This window comes from Apis florea, unplaced genomic scaffold (assembly GCF_048593485.1).
Source record: "Apis florea isolate Af1SG1 unplaced genomic scaffold, ASM4859348v1 contig_3798_pilon, whole genome shotgun sequence".
NCBI lineage: Eukaryota > Metazoa > Arthropoda > Insecta > Hymenoptera > Apidae > Apis > Apis florea.
In genome coordinates, this window is record NW_028256860.1 from 2,114,848 (window position 1) to 2,135,351 (window position 20,504).

The 20,504-nt window shown below is 27.5% G+C and overlaps 1 long non-coding RNA gene across 9 annotated transcripts in view; it reads right to left on the bottom strand.

The window, feature by feature from the left end:
- The window catches only part of LOC116414172 (uncharacterized), a 152,360-nt gene that overhangs the window by 87,202 nt on the left and 44,654 nt on the right, over window positions 1-20,504 (bottom strand). Inside the window, exon 1 of one of the 9 annotated variants that reach the window (XR_015294630.1) lies at window positions 11,956-12,066. The exons of the other annotated variants lie outside the window; for them this stretch is intronic. This is a non-coding gene — a long non-coding RNA (uncharacterized LOC116414172). Of the gene's footprint in view, window positions 1-11,955; window positions 12,067-20,504 lie in introns of those variants that run through there. 9 annotated transcript variants of the gene reach the window in all.

Genomic DNA, 20,504 nt, shown 5'->3' on the forward strand with positions numbered 1-20,504 from the left:
TAGTAAATAAATGGAAATATTAATATTCTGATAATTATTGCCAGTCATTTTTCTCTCTTTTCATATTTGTAAGTTATATTCCAAGGTATAACCATAAAAATTGATAATATGAATCATATAAATATATAGTAACAAATAAGTTATAAATTTTCATATTACAAAGATTACAAAAATTTAGATAAATAAATGAAATTGTTTTTATAATAAGTTTAAAAACAAGTTGTGAGAAAATTGCACTATTTCGGATATATAGAAAGATGAACACATACAAGGAATAAAAGTTTGTAATCAAATAACGTTCATGCTCTCAAGTAACGGTATGTAGTTAGTATATGTAGTTAGGGAATGGTTTCGTTTTGTTGTCTGAAGCAAAGCATTCACGCGAATAATATAGAGAATTAATTATTGTATTCACGAAACATAATCCTCAACATTGGTAGCATGCGGAAGCATAACGTCTTGATGGAACAATAGTTGAGATCAAAGTGCTGATTCTAATCAAGTCCTATTCTAAATTCATTCAATCTTTCAATAGAAATCGAGCTAGCGAACATTGATCAAATTTCATTTGATTCGTCATCTCCTTGCAATGATATTAATTACACATGTCAATAAACTTTGGTATATTTACATTCTTTGATAAGAAATCAGAAATGTATAAAATAATTTAACGAAAAAATGAAAAATTAAAAACAAGATCAGAAGCACATTATCAAGAACGATCAAAAAGTTCTCATTGAAAATATTGAATGAAAAAATATATATATTTTTTTGAAAGAAGAAATTTACTAAACAAACAGATGCAATAATGTATTTTATATAGCTTATATAGACACATCCCTGATGAAAATTTATTGTAATTCTATAATTTTCTCACGTTAAATATTTTGTCACCATGCTTCTTCTGAATATATATATACACTTCAAATATATCTGTTTAAGATAAAATATTCAATATCATAATTATAAATACATCATTGATTTTAATTACAAAGAACAAATATTATTGCTCACATTATTAATATTTATCATATATTAATATATCTTGTTAACATCTATGATTTGATATCTTGATCCCTGAAACGGTTAGCGCAGGATCGTGGAAAAAGCAGTGAGTAACTTATATTCCCTATCGAATGTCAACTAATTAATACCGTCGTTTACGCGATAAAACGCGTGTTTTATTTGATCACGTTGACACAACAAATCGATGCTGTCCGTATACTTTATGTAATTTATCGAGAATCAGCTTCGAACCTCTGTTTGGATTTATCATATCGCGAACGCGGCGGCCAAATAGTCGATGATAATTTCTACATCGAACAATTTATCGCTTCTGTACATATCAATTTTTGGTCGAATTTTTATTTCGTGCTATTTATTTGATTGAAATATAAATGATGTAAAAAAAAAAAAAAAAAAAAAAATTTTAATATTTGAATGAATTTCTAGAATTTATTAGATAAGAATTCGTACACGAAATGTAGGAGATAAATTTTGAAGATTTTGATTAAATTTTTGTGCAACTTTTCTATGAATATGAATAACAATCGATGCAGTTTATATTTTAATACAGTTTCGTAGAAAAACGAAGGATAAAAATTTTTTTTATTCGGTGGAAATTCTTCGATAATTTATTACTTCGATAATATTTCAACAAAAAATAAATTGGTTAATTTTTTAGTTAATTTTATTCGGAGAATAAAATAATTTCTTTCCCTAAATAAGTCGATATTAATTCTATATTAAGTTTAAAAAAAATCATAGGATTTCTTCAATCCTAATTCAGAAAAAAATTAATTTCTTTTAATCTTATCCAATTCTAATTAAAAAAAAAAAAAAACTTAAACAAATGAATAAAACCCGAAAAAGATAATATTTGACAGCTAATACTTTACTTTCTTAAGTTAATAGTTAAATTAATTTCTTCTAATCCTGATCTAAAATATTGGAAGAAATCGGCGAAGTACGAATAAAATGCAAAGATTTTAAGATGTTTAAAAATTGCGTGAAACTATGCCAGCTGGAGAGAAAAGTGAAAAAGACCGGCGTTTTCTCATTCCCACGAGGCAGACTCGGGTTGAATCGAAAAGAAATCGAGCAGAACTGGACCGCGGAGGGAGAAGACAATATTTAATTGCATCGCGGCACAATGTATCATACACCTCGCGATATCTTTCGCCCCTAGATCAGATTAGATGTTCCCATCGCGTATTTAAATAATCAAATTGCACAGATCTCGATCCACATCTCTTACGCAATCTCGTCGAGTTTTTTTTTTTTTTTTTTTTGATAGCTTCTCTGAATTTCTAACGCGGAAATTAATCGAATTTTAATTTTTTTAAATAAATCTTGATCTTTGGATATCTTATTGTTTCTGATATTCGATAATAATTATTTCCATTACATTGGATAGTTTTTATCTGTAATAGTTTCGGTAAAATCAAAGCATAACGCGCTCAGCAAACAGAAAGTCGCGCTAATTTTCCCCTACAAATGAAAGTGGAACAGTCGCAAGTGGCACTATTTTCAGAGGGCTCACTTTCTGGCTCGTTCGACCTCAAATGGTACCGATTTTTATACGATCATAAATGATATCAACTTTTCTGCGACCGCAAATAGAAGAACCACAAGTGGAGCAATGCATCTCCCCACATACAGCTCACAGTTATACCGATGAGGATATAATTCTAAACTTTGCTTTTCGAAAAACTGCGATGAACATAAAGAGAGATCGATTGATTCGATTATTTTAATTTTCAACGTTGCTCAAACATTTTGAAAGAGTTAGGATATAAGAATAAAATTCGAAGAATAATTGAATAGAAGAGACGTAAATACTTTAATATTTAACTTCGTTTTTATATGATTAGGATGTTTGTAAATTCTTTGTAAATTCTTGATTTTGTTTTGTAAAATTTAGAGAAAGAAGATTCATAAAGAAGATTGTATTTGTCCAAAATATATGCGATTGAAGAAAGAAATTTTGAAATCTATTGTTTTCAAAATATTAATTCAATTTCTAAATATAATAAGAAAAAAAAAAGAAGAAATAATGTGTAATAACTATAATAATACGCTGGATATATTATACATATAATAATTGATTAAAAATGCTTTATAAGTTTAAGAATATTATAAAATTTATTAAAAAAGTTTCACAATTTTAAATAAATAATTTTGTTATTATTAAAATGTTAATTAACATATATGTATATAAAAAAATTGATACATAATATTATAGATATTTATCTATATTCATCATTTTAATTAAACAAATCAAGATACATTTAATTGTTAATTAACTCTATCTTTCAAATGAAAAAGAATCTTATATTATAAAAGAAGATAGAAACCTACGATAGTTTGTCGATTAAAATCTTTTCTACAACAAATAAATTTAATTTGTCATTATTCAAAAAAAAAAAAAAAAAAAATAATAAAAAATAAGAACTTTCAAAAAATACATTTAATACACAAAGTATATTATTGTTGATCAATTTTTGTCTCAAAAATGGCGAAAAGAAAGTGGAAAGAATTATTACTGAGTAACTAGAGAAAGAAGAGATTTATTGAAAAAGTTTAATGGGTTAATGAAGACCGTGTTTCTAGATTAAACTTCTTTATTAAATTTAACGATGTATGCGCGTGTAACTTATACATACATACCGTTGATTTAAGATGAATAATTTCAGAGAAATTTATCTCTGCCTTCAGTATCTATACTTCTATAATAGGATGGAATGAAAAAATCAAAATCGCATGATTACTTTATAAAATTGAAAAAAATTTGCCTCTAATTTTAGTACACTTAACGTGCACAAAAAGTATTTTTGGTAAGATTAATTTAAGATTAATATAAAAGCTTTAAAGTTTAAATTCTTGTTTTTAAAAATATTTCTTTTTTAACTCTTATTTTCGTTATATGATAAATTGTAATATTTTCTCCTTACATTATAAATTTATTAATATCAAATCTAATTTGACTTTCTTTATCCTTGTCTCACAATTATTTTTAGTAGTAAAAACACAATTATTTGCTAAAAATAAAAAAAATTTAAATTACATTACTATAAATTACTGAATAAAAATTCATAAATTTAGTAGAAATAATAAATTTTCAAATGATTTAAGAAACTTCAACAATGTTTATTTCCTAAGAATCACGAATTTTATCTTTATATTCATTTCATTTCGACCTATTTTACTAATCATTTCCCAATCATTATTCGATAAAATATATATCGATTATGGATATTATATTTCGAATCATTTATTTAATATTGGAAACAAACGTGATAAATTATAAATTTGTATAATTATCAAAAATAATTTTCTATCATGAATTTCTTTAAAAAATAATTCCTCAGAAACTCAACTCTGCTTACAAATATACATAATAATACAATAATAATAAATAACGGCACAGTCAGTCATACAACTGATTGGTATATTTACACAATGCTCAGTTATTTTACAATCGAATTAATTAATTATTATATCGCAAGAATAATTCGCATAACGATAATTCCTGCACGAAACAAAACAAGTCGACGCTTAAACCCTTTTGATTTCAACATTTATCGTAACCAATCATCGATGCGTCATTAAATCAAACGATAAAATCCCACTCTAAATCTGGCTAATTCAGAAATTGTTCGTTCTCTTTCGTTCCATTTATGCCGCCAAAAGTTTCAGGGATATTTATTACATTTCAATATTCAATAATTGAGAGAAATTAGATGATCAAAAACAAATTATCAAAATATTATTTATTTTTATTTTTCCAATTTACCATATTTATTTCGAATTAATTAATTAATTTGATTATATATTCGATTATAATTTAAAATATCATCATTTAAAAAAATACTTTAATATTTACTTTCTTGTTATCATTTTTTCATCGAATTGTATATTTTTCAACAATGTTTATAAATATCAATAAGAACTGAATGTTTTTATATTTTATAAAAATAAGGAATTTTCGCGATATATCTTCACGATTATAACGTCCTGATACATAATTAAAATACATATCGTACAGATATTTAAAAATTTTAAAAAATCACTTGAAATATTATTTCAATTAATACAAGAGAAAAAAAAATTATTTCACGTTGATTTAACACATTTAAAAAAAAAAAAAATATTAACAATATCGTATTCTACCTCTATTTTAGAAAGTCAATCACGTTGAATATTAAAGAAGAATGAAATCAACACATCAAAAAGAACTAAAATTTAAAGCATTAACTTTTTTATTCTATCCCACAATAATATAAATAGAAAGGAGAAAGTAATAATATTTAAATTGAGAAGTGGTCATAACAAAATCACGCATATATTTATTGCATAAAGATATAAGTGTATGAAGACAGAAATTGAATATTTATATTCCAGATACTGCATTAATTTCACAAGATTATATAAAAAAAAAAAAGAAAAAGAAAAAGAAAAAAAAAACCACACTTAAATTCCTATTTAAATATAAAATATAATCACATTTCACACTTTATAATCTCATTACTTTTTTATTTTATATATTATTTCACATTATTTCACATCATTTTTACATTCATTTTATCTCCATCTCTTATTTCAAATAAACTGTTTTACACATTTTACACATTTCATATTTCTCATCGTTTCATTTTACTTAGATCTGCCTTCAGTCGAGTACACCTAACCTAACCTATCTTTGTTCTTCTTCTTCTTCTTCTTCTTCTTCCATTCTCTCCATCCTTCTTTCTCCATTCCGGTGAACGGTGAAATCAGAAATATTTTTACGCGCTTCTAGATAAATAAAGAACGAAAAAAAAAGAAAAGAAAAAAACGCGAATATCCATGCAGAAATGAATCCGCGCTCTAGCAAAGGTTATCTACCATGAAGGCGTAGTAACAGAATTTCTACCCGCGTGGGTGTCGAATCTGCGTCACAGGTCTCGAATCAGCGTTGCAATGTTACCTCGTTACATCGAAAGACGGATAAACGGGACCGTTATATCCAATCAGAATCACGACGACGACGAGCAGGCGAGCGTGCAAAGGATCGACCAACTCGAAAACGTAGCTACGAGAACCGGAAACCGAACGATTCCTCCGGGGAGAGGTGGAGGAAAGTCGTCATGTTAAAATATAATGGAACGAATATAATAGAACGCATATCGAAGCGTGAGAATCTGATGGAGAAAAGAAGTTTACACTTAGAATCGGGAGAATGAAGAGAAGAAGTTTACACGTTAAATCGATTTCTCCATCTCGATTAATCCATCGAGTTTTGTGGCCATTTTTATAAAAAAATCTCTTCGCGAATAGATTAATCTTCTTAAATTTTGTAATACGAGTTTTCTCTTATTAATTACACTCGATAAGTTGAAATAATAGAGATGATTGCAAAAATATTCGATATTTCGTGTTAGAAATTTGATGTATTATTATGAAAAATTGTGAAAGGAAAATCTGTTTTGGGAAATATTTATTAATTTATTCCATATTCCAAATATAATTTTACTTTGAAGAGTAGTAATTCATAAGTGAAAAGAGTGAAGTAGAAAGAAAATTTATAAGTCGTATATCTTTTATGATATTTGACACTATTGATTTTAAATTATTTAATTAATTCATGAATTCCAGTGTTAATGTATTGAAATATTAACGTTTTAAAATATTTTTTATAGATTAAGAAATATCCTATTCCTTGAACCACCAACATCGTTATATCGTATATCATATTCTTTGTATTATATACTTTTAATAGTTGGTTAAAAAATAAACGATTCTTTACAGTTATTCTACTTTTATGTCGTAACTGACTTGTTATATAAATTATACGACGTTAGTACATATTATTTAATGGTTTAATAAAATGACTGACGCTTGTTATCGGAGGAAAATTATTTGTTCAACGGGAATTATACATTAAACGCTGAAAGGAATAATTCTACAAAGCGGATGGTATCGTGTGAATAATTGTAAATAACGAAAGTGTTGTGAATTTAATTTAATCTCTCAATACCCAATTCTATTGTATTTTATTGAACTTCTACGTTTTTCCCAATGTTTTTCGTATCCTCACATTTCGAGTGAAAAATAATCCAATATATAAACAATTACTAGAACAATTAAATCGATACTCGAATAATTAAATATTTTCTCGTTTATTCTCCTTATATTCAAATAAATATATATCTCTCCTTTTTTATAATAAAAGAAGACATTAAGTTTTTTCAAGAAATCATATTATAGATATAACCGATTTTTTTTTAAAGTATGCAAAATAACAAATATTTAAATAAATTTTTAATAAAGATTATAATAACTTTAATTATTATTATATCGAACAATACTACAAATTTCTTTTCAATATTCAAAAATTCTAAAAAGATTCCATATCGCTTATTAACATTTTTATCCAAATAATTTTTTAATTTATAACAAATTCGATTATTTATATATATATATATATATATAAACAAATGTTTGTCCATGTGTCAAACTTGTGTCAATTGTTAACGAACTCCTATGAATCCTTTCCAAAATTCACTTGAAAACTAGCCTTGTTCGGAACAATAGGCGAAACCGAATTGAAAAAATAAAAAAAGGAAGAAAAAAGAAAAAAAAAAAAAAAAAAGGAATGATAAATTCAGATACACGGAGCAATGTTTCGTGCGGCTGAAAATTGGAAGGACAAATAGAAAAAAAAAAAAGAGAAAAAAAGGAAGAACGGACGGATCGTTAAAATTTTCGACGCTGATCCTGTTATTTTACACATTGTGCGTTAATTAACTATTAGCTCTAATGTTCTAATAAGGATAATTATAATCTAATTCGTGTTGAATTTCGTTACAGTTAAATAATTATTTGCTTTACGAGTACGAAACGACACGTTCTACTCGATATTGTTGATACAGAAACGTGTTATAATGGGAGGGGTGGGGAGGGGGGGGGGGGACAATGTATATGAAATAATATTTCGAACGTTTTTACACAAGTTCACGCTTCGCCGGGTATTATATTCTACTCAAAAAAACTTGGCGATACACATTACGATTTTTTGACCATGTGCATCCGACGTGATATCGATGCGTGCTGCGTGTTGTTTCATATAAATACAGCGTACCTTAAAACAGATATAAAACAGATAGCATCTATATAAGCTACAGTTCAAAAGTTTGAAAACAATCGTATTGCATGAAATCGAAAATCTTTTGTAAACGATATGGAAATAATCGCTCATAATAAATCGTTTGTTGTTGATATTGGAATCTATTTTTTTTAAACAAAAAAAAGTTTAATAGATTTGTTTAGGGATAATTTAAAAAAAAATTTACTTGATTTATTTTTTATTATTCGAGAAGTTTCGATTATGATAAGTTAATGCCTCAAGATTCACTTTTAATTGTTTTATTCGAAATTTCTTTATTGCTTTCAAATTTGTGGGCGATAGTGTACGTGGATAAAAAGAAAGAGGATTTCGTATGAGGGAATAAATATATTGTAAAATAAGTTGAATAGAATAAAAGAGAAAGCCAAAAAGTGTTGTTAAAATGAGGAAAAAAGAAGTTGATTTTGCACGAAAAAAAAAAAAGAAAATTTGTATTTGGAATTTATAATGCAAATTAAAATAAAGAGAAGAAAAATTATTTTGATAAATATATTTGAATAACGAATAGGAATATCTATAAAAATTTTGCTTACAATTTTAAAGATGTGATTTTAGGTTTTTTATTCTATTGTAAGAAAAAATTATATTATATTTAATTAAAACATTTAATTATTGAAACATTTTTATATCAATTGTATATAAATAACTTTTGATACTTTTTGCTAAGAAAATAATATTTTTCGAAACAAATCACTATTTTTCTACCTCTACAGCGATATTCAGTGAACCGAATTTAATAGAATATGCGTGCACCCTACGCACTTTGAAAATCAATTTTACTCGAAACAAAGCCCTATGAAAAAAAAACTTTTTTTTTTTCCATACTTTTAACTTTTTTATCAGAGAAGATAGAAAATAGAACGCATTGATTTCAGTAGAAGAAATGAATTTATCCTGTGTAAATATTATTATATAAATATTCAATTGCATAATAAATATTAAAATTGTTTCAAATTTTATTTTCATAATTTGGATAAATTTCTCAGCATCGACGTCTAATCTATTTTAATAACAAAAAAAAAAAAAAAAAAAAGAATTAGAAGCTATAGCAAACAAAACAGAAATTTTTATCGAATATGTAATGTTTTATTTTTGATAAACCGATTAAGGAAAGAAATGCTTAGAAATCTATATTCGTTTTTTTTTTATTTTACGAATTCTTTTAGATGATGTATCCTGCTTCATCAATTACCATCAATTATATTGGACAGGTATAATATGATGTAAATAGCGTTTCACTAAATGAAAGAATATATCATCCATGTTATACAATACAATATGATATTTATGAAGAATAAGACAAATCTCTGTTTAAACTCTTCTTCTTTAATCAAAATATATATAAAAATTTTATTTTTACAAATATCCATAATTCACACTTCTAACTGCAATCTAACACTGATACTATAGTTAAAACTATAATTAATTAATTATTGAAAATTCATACTTTGGCATTGTTCTCGAGGCATCGTGTGCAATGTGCTTGCGCTGGTCAGCAGGATTGTCTGCGATGCCAGGTGAACGGTGCAATAATCGTCGAGAAAGTAACTGGTGATTCTGGCCCTTGCGTAACAAGTTTCATGGAGTGCAAACTCGAGCTTTTTCAAAAAGCTTGCGTAACGCCATGCCGATCAGCGCGTCTAAGAAAACGTTACCCAATCGTCGAGAATTCCTATCTTCGGTTATTCACGATTGAGATACAGCTCGAAATCGATTTTCTCGGAACGATTTTGCCAATCGAATGTATTTAGGACCAATTGATGCACTTCATTCGATGAGTAATTTATTTCATAAATCGCTAATTCGTGAATCAATTTGGTAAATCTGTTTTGTATTTTATTTTTGAAAATTGATCTATTTTATAAAAAGAAGAAATAAATGTTTCGTTTTTATGTAGTTATTTTATGTAATTTCTACGTGTGTAAGTTGAAATTAATTAAATATTATAATTAAATTGAGAAAAGATTGCTTCAAATAATTATATGTTATAAGTATACTTTCGTGAGATTGTTATTTTTTATCTTTGCGGCCATGAAACTTTCTTTTATTATTATATAATTTTCATTATTATTCATTCATGTGACGTTTTAATCCTATATCTATATCTAAATAAATTTTCTAATACAATCCAATTCTTATTTAAACAATTGTTCAATCAAATCTTCTTCAGATATACATTTAATCGAATCAACTATGAAATAATATGAATGATTATTGCATAAAAATTAAATTAAACTTTAAGCAACTATTTCTCCATAAATATTTTGAAAATCATAAAAAAATTTTTTAAATAAGAATTTTACAACGGTTCGATATAAATCTATGTGCAATCCTTTTCTCGATCTATCATAAATTATTATTTATACATATATATATATATATAAATAATGTTAAATAATTATACGATTTCACGTCGTAATGTACGTCAAAATATGTCAAAATCATAATAAAACCAAAAGAAATTTGAGGTAAGACAAATTCGATACACGTATCGAGCCAGATGTAAAGCACGGTTCATTCGATCTGACCAATGAAGCGTATTGTCGTCGCGTTTCGCTTTCTCGCCAAGAATCCGACGATCTTGTCGAGCCACACGAGTACACGTATCTCGTGCACCTGTATCGCGTTATGTACCGTATAGTCCATCAACTACTTCATCACATTACTATGTAACGTTGTTACGTAGTTGGTCCTAGATAAAGAAAGCTAATTGCTCTCTCTTTGTAACAAAAGTTACATTTATTATAGATATAGAAAATATAAGATAAACAATCTTTTTAACAAATATTTAGAAACTTTAAAGATTTTGAATTAATTTAAAGATATTTCTTAATATCTTAAAATTTGTAAAGAGTTGATTATTTTAACTACTTTTGAACATCCATTATTTCTTTTTCCTTCGTTGAATTATGAGAGAGATGTTGATCAAAAAAAATGAAACAAGATTTTATCGTATTATCATACAGAATTTTATTATAATTTTTCATAAAATATTTCTCGAAGAAAAATAAAATTGTAATAAAATAGTTTAAATAGATTGGTAAAAATTTATTAATCTTTATCCCAAAAATATATATTTTAATTCAGTTAACCTCTACTATCAATAGGCAATGAATCAATTATTAAAATTAAAACTGAAAGAGTGTTTTAATTTTATGAATAATAGAACTTGGAATAAAATATTAAGTAGAGTTTTTCATCAGACAATTTGATCGATTATCATTAGAATAGAAACCATTAAATTAATACTTTTATTACCGTCATATTATCGTATGACATTGACATTGGTATCCTCTTAAATTATATTTTTTTACTGATAGCTTGGCTATTCGTGCAAATTCGTATTTTTACGAGGATAAATAAAGAAGTAAAAGTTAAACAGAGATTCGTTTGATCCATTAAACATCATAAAGTATATTTTATTTTAAATGTAATATGTTCTTCTTTTATATTATCTACATTTCCTATATTTTTACACTTTTAAATTCTCTTAAATATCACGCCTTAAAACGCCATTGCAACACGAGGATGAAAATTTTCGAATATGAATAATATTCGATAAAAATTCTGCAAAAACTATATTCAACGTAATGACATAATATCATGCAATTAATCTAAAAACTTATCCAAGATTCATCTCCAAGAAGGAATAGGGATTCATATTTTTCAGCTGTACAAAAAGGACAGTGCACAAGTACACAAGATTCTCGAAAAAATTATTCTCAATGCACAAATAATTACATACATGCATACACACATACATGCAACGATAACAAATGTACACTCACGTAATGCATCGTTTAAATTATGCATTAATTTATACAATTGTATTAATGTATAACGTATTGAATGTATTAATCTCCATGCCGTGACACTGAAACCGTGTTATCGAAACCGAAGGTAAAGCACGACTGATACGTGTCCTAGAGCAGGACGTTTGCTTCAATTTTACTGTCGGAGTTCGAGGACGGTAAACACATGGCACGTATTGTTTGATTTCGTTTCAACCGCTGCCGGAGGCAACTCAGGTGTTTGCATTCGCCATTGAGAACTTATACTTTACTTTGGAAAATTTTCATTCTCTATTAGTATGAATTTATTTCGAGTTATTTTTTCCGAATAATAATTTCTTTTATGGATAAAAAGAAGTAAAAGCGTAAGAGGTATCGAAAGTGTTACAATTATCGTTTATTTACTGTGGAAATTACAAAAACTCTTAGAAATTTTAAAGCATTGAAAGTTTGTATTGGAAGGATTTTTCAGAAAGTGTTAATAATATATAAAATATTGTAAATAGTAGAAGGATTAATTTAAAGTATTTAATATTACATATTAATGTTAAAAATAATTTGATTGTACATTTAATATTATTTTTTAAAAAAAAACATATTTAGAAATTCGAGTTTAATAAACATCATGTTTATTATTATACGTGTCTATATACTTGAATTCGAAATGAAATTTTTTTTTAATAAGCTTTTTAACGTTATCACCGAAGAAAATCACGTTAGAGCAACATTTGTTCGAGATGGATGATTTTTACAAGTTACAAAAAAAAAAAAAAAAATTCGAATCTTTAATTGAATAAATGTATATAATATCAAAGATATGTATTATACATTTCACAAAATTTATAGGAAAACGTAAGAATAATTCGCTGTTCGCTGTATCAATTAAGAAACCAGCTAGTGTAACGTTTCTTCTTTCGTTATGAAAGAAAAATTTCTTGAAAAATACGTTACACCAATTGCTTTCTTTAATTGCTAATGAGGAGTGATTTACTTTTCCTGTAAAATTTTTTATGGAAATGTACACCCTTCCTCCAGATATCCATATTCCATCCTTTATAATACATATAACAAATTTCTATTAAAATCAATATTAAATGAAATTCTTCATAGATAATATACAAATACTTACTTACGTTGTTTAATAATCCTAAAAGTGAAAGAAAGAAAAAAAAGAAGGAAAAGAAGAAATTGCAATGAATCATTCTTCCTTCTCATAACAACCAAACATCCCTCCAAGGGAGTAAATTCGAACAAGCCTCTCCATCATCCCCTCGACTTGAATCCGTAAAACGACCAACACGCTTTCACGATACACCCCCGTGGACCAAAGTGAAAGCGAGCGTGCACGATGTAACGGGCATTGGGTCGCATAAATCCCAACAGACAAGCGTGTAGAAAACAATCGGCGGTGCCGGGCAAACCGCAATGTGGGGGTCCAACTGGGAACCCGCTGAAATCTGTTTCCAAAAAATGATTGCAGCCCTGACCACGGACAACAATGTATCGTTCCCCCCTCCGTCTACGCACGCGACCCTTTCATTTCAACCGCGTTATCGCCTGTGGTTACGTTTTCTGATCGTCCTAGTCTTGTCGATCATCCTCGATTGAAAAGAGAAAGGTGCAAATAAATAAAAAAAGGGGGGAGAGGAAAGGAAGAAAGATGGATGGACGGTTGAGGGAAGGACAGAAATTTCTAACTACAGATTGTGACAGTTGGATACAGGCTATTGGCCATGCACCTGTGTCTATATCTATATTTGTGTGCATGCACAAACACACAAGAACATTGCATTGGAGAGCACCGTTCTACCGTAATAATCTGATTCCATACGTAAGCTTTGGTACACAGTGTTGGTTACGCAACAACAGCGTAAATATGAGAATAACGCAACAACCGAACAAAGGTGTTCTCTTTAAAATTCATCCTCGTATGCGATGATACAGAATGCTCTTCTTATTTCTGCGGGCTAGGTGTGTTAGATTTAGTGTGATAAATTCGATGTTTAACCTGTTTCGTTCCATTGTTGTTTATGTACATATATTCCTGTGTGTTGTTTGGTAAGATATATGTAGAAACAGGTAACAATAATTTTGTAACAACGTAATGTAAACATTATTTATGAATATCGCTAAATTTTATTAAATTTATTGCATTAGAAAATATATTTCATCAGTAATAGTAAAAAGTGTTAAGTTAAGTTTTCATTTTTTTAATATTACATACATCCATTGTAAATTCTTATAATTGTTTTAACTAGTTTAATTCTTCTTTCTAAGTTTTGTCCACTAATATTTTTCTAATTTTGGAATCGTTAAAAACTTGTTTAAATAATTCAATATATGAATAATTTATACATTGTATCTATAAACTTTTAATTATTCAACAGGTTTAAGTTATATTTAATATATGTAATATCATTTAGATGTCATCTAATATATCACTTTATTAAAAGCTACAAATGTATTTAAGAATGAGAAATATTATATTGTCTTAAGGATAATTTTAAGTTAATAGATAGAGTGATTATAAATTTTAATATGATTAATTGTATAATTGATTATGAAAATAGGGTTTAAATAGGAAACGATATTTTTTAAATGTTTAAATTTCATAAAAGTGCTTATGATAAAACAATATTCAAAGAATGGAAGATAATATTATTTCAATATCTGAAAAAACCAAAAATATTAGGTAATTATAAGAAAATGGTGTTCAAAGCGTGAAAAATTATATTATTTAAATGAATATTTGAGAGAAATAAAAAAAAAAAACGATATAATTTTCAAAGTGAGAGATAAATATAATAAGTTACGAAGAAATATATGTTCAAACGGTAAAAGATAATATTATTTAAATGAGGAAAACTCGATTTATGAAACTTTTTTGAATGAAAGAGTATACGTTTTAATTTCTAGTTTCATTTTCATGAAATGTACATAAGAGTATTGTACACGCATCGTAGTAATAATATCAGGGAAAAAAAAATTTAAAAACTGCAACTAAATATCCTCTTTGCATGCAATTATTTTTCTTACAGAAGAATCATGTATTACATGCATGCTTTATCTATTCTTATTATCATTAAATAATAGCATTAAGATAATTGATAACTGCAAATAATATTTATCGTAATAATAACAGTAATAAAATGTTGCAGTGAAAATGTAATTCTTATTAATAGCAACACAAAATTTATAACGACGATATAATAACAATAATAAAAGAAAAATAAAAACAAGAAGAAAATAATAATTGAACATAATTTGTGTCATAATTTAATGTCTATTTAAAATAATAAACTTATCTGAAAAATTTATTTTAGATTTCGACGTTCATAAGTTAATTTACAAGACAGAATTAGACATACCAATATATCTATTTTATCAATTTCTGTAATAATATCAGATATGAGATTAAATTTATGACATATTATATCAGTGCATATATTAAAAGCAATTATTTAATATTACAATCGTTATTTATCGTTGTTTAAATGTTTGAAATTGGTCGTTTGTAAAATAATTTCTGAAGCATAAAGATAATCCATATTGTTTCTGTACAGGATGATTGACATTATTCGTAACAATTCACGAATATATATATATATATATTAAAAACAAAAAAATAAACTGAAAATATAACTATTATTCACATGTTCAAAATCAGATTTGATTTTATGGAAATGCGTGTAATATAAAATAGTCTAATTTGAGAGATATAGGTATTGAGAATTATAAATTGCCTTTTAATCGATAAGTTTCACGAAACATTTTGGATGAAATATGGATTGCCATTTAATTTATATCATTTTAATGAGTTATAAAGCTTTATGTATTTGCTTTGGTTGATTTAAAAATAATAATAAAATAAAACTCGGAAATGAATGGCTCCATCTGTTTTATTCTGTAGTTAAATAAAATTATTGACTTCGTAATATATACGTTTTTTTTTTTTTTAAATACATTTTATTTTTATCGAAAAATGTTTAAAATTTATGACAGAAAAAATAGTTTAATGCTTTGAATTTAAAATGAAGCATAAATAAAACTGGCATAAATATTTTTCATTGTTGAAATGTTAATAAGTTTTTTATCTAATTTCAAGTAAATACAAATTAATTTCAAATAATATTTGAACGATATTTAAGATTTACACTTTAAGATTTGCCATAATTACATTACAATCTCTTCAAAAATACTAATTTTACTATTATATAAATATTTTTAAATAAAATTTGTAAACAGTTCTATTACAAAAACAAGTTATCAACTAATTGAATGATTCTATCCATATTTTCATCAACATTATTATACAAAAAATGTCAAAAGATATAAACAATAGAATAAAATTGAATACTTCGTTATATAATCAATTCCAAAACCATTGTTGATTCGCTTCTTTCGAAATACTTCATATTTTTCAGTTTCATGGATTCTTATTTCAACAGATCAATTTACTTTGATTCACTTTACAGAAATTTCAAGCTCAGTACTTAGGTAATTTAGTATTTTAAAGTAATTTAAAATACATTTTCATTTTCTGCAACTGAACAGCACTATAATCCTTAACTCTTCATCATTATCATTACCACTATGGATTACAATTACAATTCAAATTGAATCGAACGAAAAATAAAACAATAAAAAATACATCCAGCTGTATCAACTCATTCAATCGAAAAACCCTTGCTCCATACACAAGCCAACACTTCTCACAAATTCTAAAACTTCTACTCGTGCTTAATACCTAGGCAATTTAAAACGCATTTTCATTCTCTATGATTGGACGAGCATCGCTGTGACTCACATCGCCCTCTATACTATTACAACTGTTCAAACCAAAGCCAACAGAAAGCCAACAATAAAACGATCCAGTTGAACTCATTTAACCAGAGACCCTTATACCACAGGCCAACACTTCCCACAAATTCCAAGCTACTTACTTGGTACCCTTCCATTCAGACACTCCGCGAAACATTTACTTTCTCCCCTGGTGCACACATTGGCTTCTGTACACAAAGCATCGTGTACTCTTACACACGGTGCACACGTAAAACTACGGTATGTATGCATGTAAGCGGGCAAGGTCGCGAGTAGAGCATGCCACAAGTGCTAGACACGTGGTTTATCGTGCACCTTAATCAATGAACGCGGAAGGGAAGGGAAGTGAATGAACCGAATCGTGGCTAAAGTATATGCACGATGTTCGACAATAACGATGCTCGTGGACGAGGATGGAAGATAGGTAGGTGAGTGTTGCTTGCACTCTTGCTGGCATTTATCGGATCGGGGAATCTGGACAAATCGAACACGGGACGAGAGGGGGGCGGATAACTCGATGACGCTCGGAATTGTGTGAATTACGATGAAGAAAAAAAGCTCGTAGGTGTGCTTCTGCTAAATTGAATTGGTTTGTGGATGAATATGCAAGTTGTGGATCGTATTTGTGAGACGATATAAAATAAATTTTTGAGCGTTTGATAAATTTTTGATGCGTTGGAAGATTGATTAAACCAGGATTTCCAGTTTCGAATATGGTCGAGATCGATATAAATGTTTTTCCAGATGATCGTTATATTTTTATTGATAATTTTCAACGTTTATTTATTTTATTCTATAGTATGGTAATTATGATGATTAAATTACTATATTCTAGAAATATTACTATATATTTTAGTAATAAAACTGTGTTAATTTTTTCGTAGAATTTTTTTCGTCTCCATTCCATAAAATTTATTTCCTAAATTAAAAATTATTTTAATAAATTCAAAATGTTATATTATCTTTTTTCTTTTTTTTTTTTTTGTTATTTTAAAGTAAATTAATCTAATTATATGCATATTTTTAGATCGAGAAAAAAATTTCATTTTAAATTTTAAGTGATTTTGCAAGTAACAAACAAGTTCTATATATTTGTTGGATTTAAAGAAATAACTTTTGCCTGACACTAACCTCACGTAACGTTATCTCCATTGATCCATTGACATTATCTGCGATTTGATAAGATAAAAACCAATGAGTCATCATTTCAATCGATAAAATAAGAAATTTTTATTATCTTTGTTTTATTATAATGTAGACATTGCTATTTGATTTACGAGATCATTCTAAAAGTGAGTGCAAACATGATTTTAGATAAATCTAAAATCTATCTATTTTTAGAATTATGTTTCTATTATTTTTAAAGTAAGATTCCTTATTAAAAGTGTCAATTTGTCTGATAATATCATTTTCAAAAAATTTTTAAAGACTTCTCCATTAAGAATTTTTTTATTTCATACTAATACAAAATGATATAATGATAAATACCAATAATCTAAATATTTTACATTTACTTGAATTAAAAAAAAACTCCATAAACTTAATTTCTTGATAATAACAAATGAAATATAAGAATCTAAGAGTAAAAAGAATGGTTCGTTGAAAAATAAAAACGTATGCAAATATTTTTTATAACCATCGATATAATCATGGTTCATATCTTTGATATTTCATAATTTCACGCAAAAATAAAATACAGCTTATAGAATTATTATTCTTAAAAATTTCAAAAATTATTTGATATTTCAATTAAACAACAAAAAGAAACTTATTCATTCCAGATTTCAATTAATTCATCTTCTTACGATTAAAATACATAAAACTAATGAATGAAACTTCTATATATACCCTCTTTCGATTTCACTGAACCCGGATTACGAAAAAAAGAGGATTACAAAAAGCTTGGAAATAAAAAAAAAACTTAAAAAAAAAAAAAATAAAAATACAAGGTCAAGCGTAACGATATACATCAATCCATCTATATATATTTATATATATATATGTATATACAATATACAATATATATATATAGATCCATCCACCTGAATCGAGGAAAAAACACAACCTCGACACGAAAATAAAAGTTGAACCGTATCCATGGAAGCTTCCTATCGCTCGAGAAATCAATCAAACGAGTGCAATCGAACGATTTCTCTCTCTCCCCCCCTCTCTCTCTCTCTCGCTCTACCTCGCTGTTTTTCCTTTAAAAAAAAAAAAAAAAAAAAAAAAAAGGACTGGTACGTCTCTATTTGTTTCACGTTGATTGATCGAGGGATCGACAGCTCGATTCTCGGACGAGGTCGTCGAGACGAGGCGGCACGTGGCGCGTTAAATATGGTAAACGAGCGACGTGACAGTCGCCGCGAGGTCCAGTTTCCTTCTTTCTTTTTCCCCCACCCCCCTTTTTTTTCCTCCCCTTCCATTTTACACGAGAAATGTCGCCGCAAAACGCACACTCCAACTGGATCGCGGATATACACGGTGTTAATATATTCCTGGAACACCTTTGAAAGATTGTAGATAAGCGCAAAAGTTGTGATGTATAAAAATATCGAGGTACACGAGGCTCATTTGTTGAGCAATTTAAGTTCACTTTAGATGATGTGAGATAAAAACGGAGATGGTGATTTCGTCTAATGAAAGGTCTCAAACTAACGATTGCTTATACTGATTTTATACTTGTTTAAGTGAGTATTAAAAAGAAATTTAAAAATTCGACTGAACTAATATATATATATATATTATTCTACTTTAGACAAATGGCCCATGATTGAAGTGAATTTAAAGTACTGCTGATTTAATGCAAATTTCAATTTCAACTTTAACTTAATAAATAAAACCCGATATTTTTACATATCAAACTTTTGCGTTTGCTTTGGCCCCTAGAATCGATTCAATATATCAACACCCTATATATATATATTCCATCTCTGTGTGACTATGTTTCTTACCATCGCGCGACTCTTTCAAGGGCAATCATCGATCCATCGATCGAATCGTCCCGTGCATCGATCAGCCGGTTCAATCGAGTCACGTGTCGTCACAAACGTGATTGACCGAGTCTCGATGGAATTGCACCGATGTAACTTTCCGTTTCATTCTCGAATCGCTTATCCGTGTCTCCCACGAGTGTTCGACGATCGTTCGTTTTACGTTATGCAATATTGTGTTTGTTTCCAACTTTTATCTTTATTAAATGGTATCCAGGATTACCAGGATAATCATTTATCAGTATGGTAAACATAAAATCGATCGTATAGATATTATCTTACAAGAAGAAATTTAGCTAATTCGATGATTCTAATTTTAATGAAAGTTTATGCGAATACAGATTCTTTTTTTTTCTCTCTTTTTTGGTAATGAGATACTTGTGAGGATGGACGTAATCCCAAGAAATTTCCCAAGCATTTTTTCAACGTTTTGAATACTTTTATTCAAATGATAGAGGATTAAAAATTAGACACTTTTTGCGTGAAAAGTTTTTCTCTATCTGGCACCATTAGAAAGTTATATTTAGAAAGCGAAAGAATAGGAAAAATTTTATTTTTAAAACGAAACATTTTGAGTATGAAGAGAATAGTGCGTTGTATTTTGAAACGATCTTCTTTCGTACGGAGTATCACTTTGAATGAGCTAAATTAAATGCTCTGACTTGCAGTTTTTTCGTTTGTTAAACATAAGTTTATAATAGGTGTGAGATAGAGTAGAATTTATTACATAAAAAT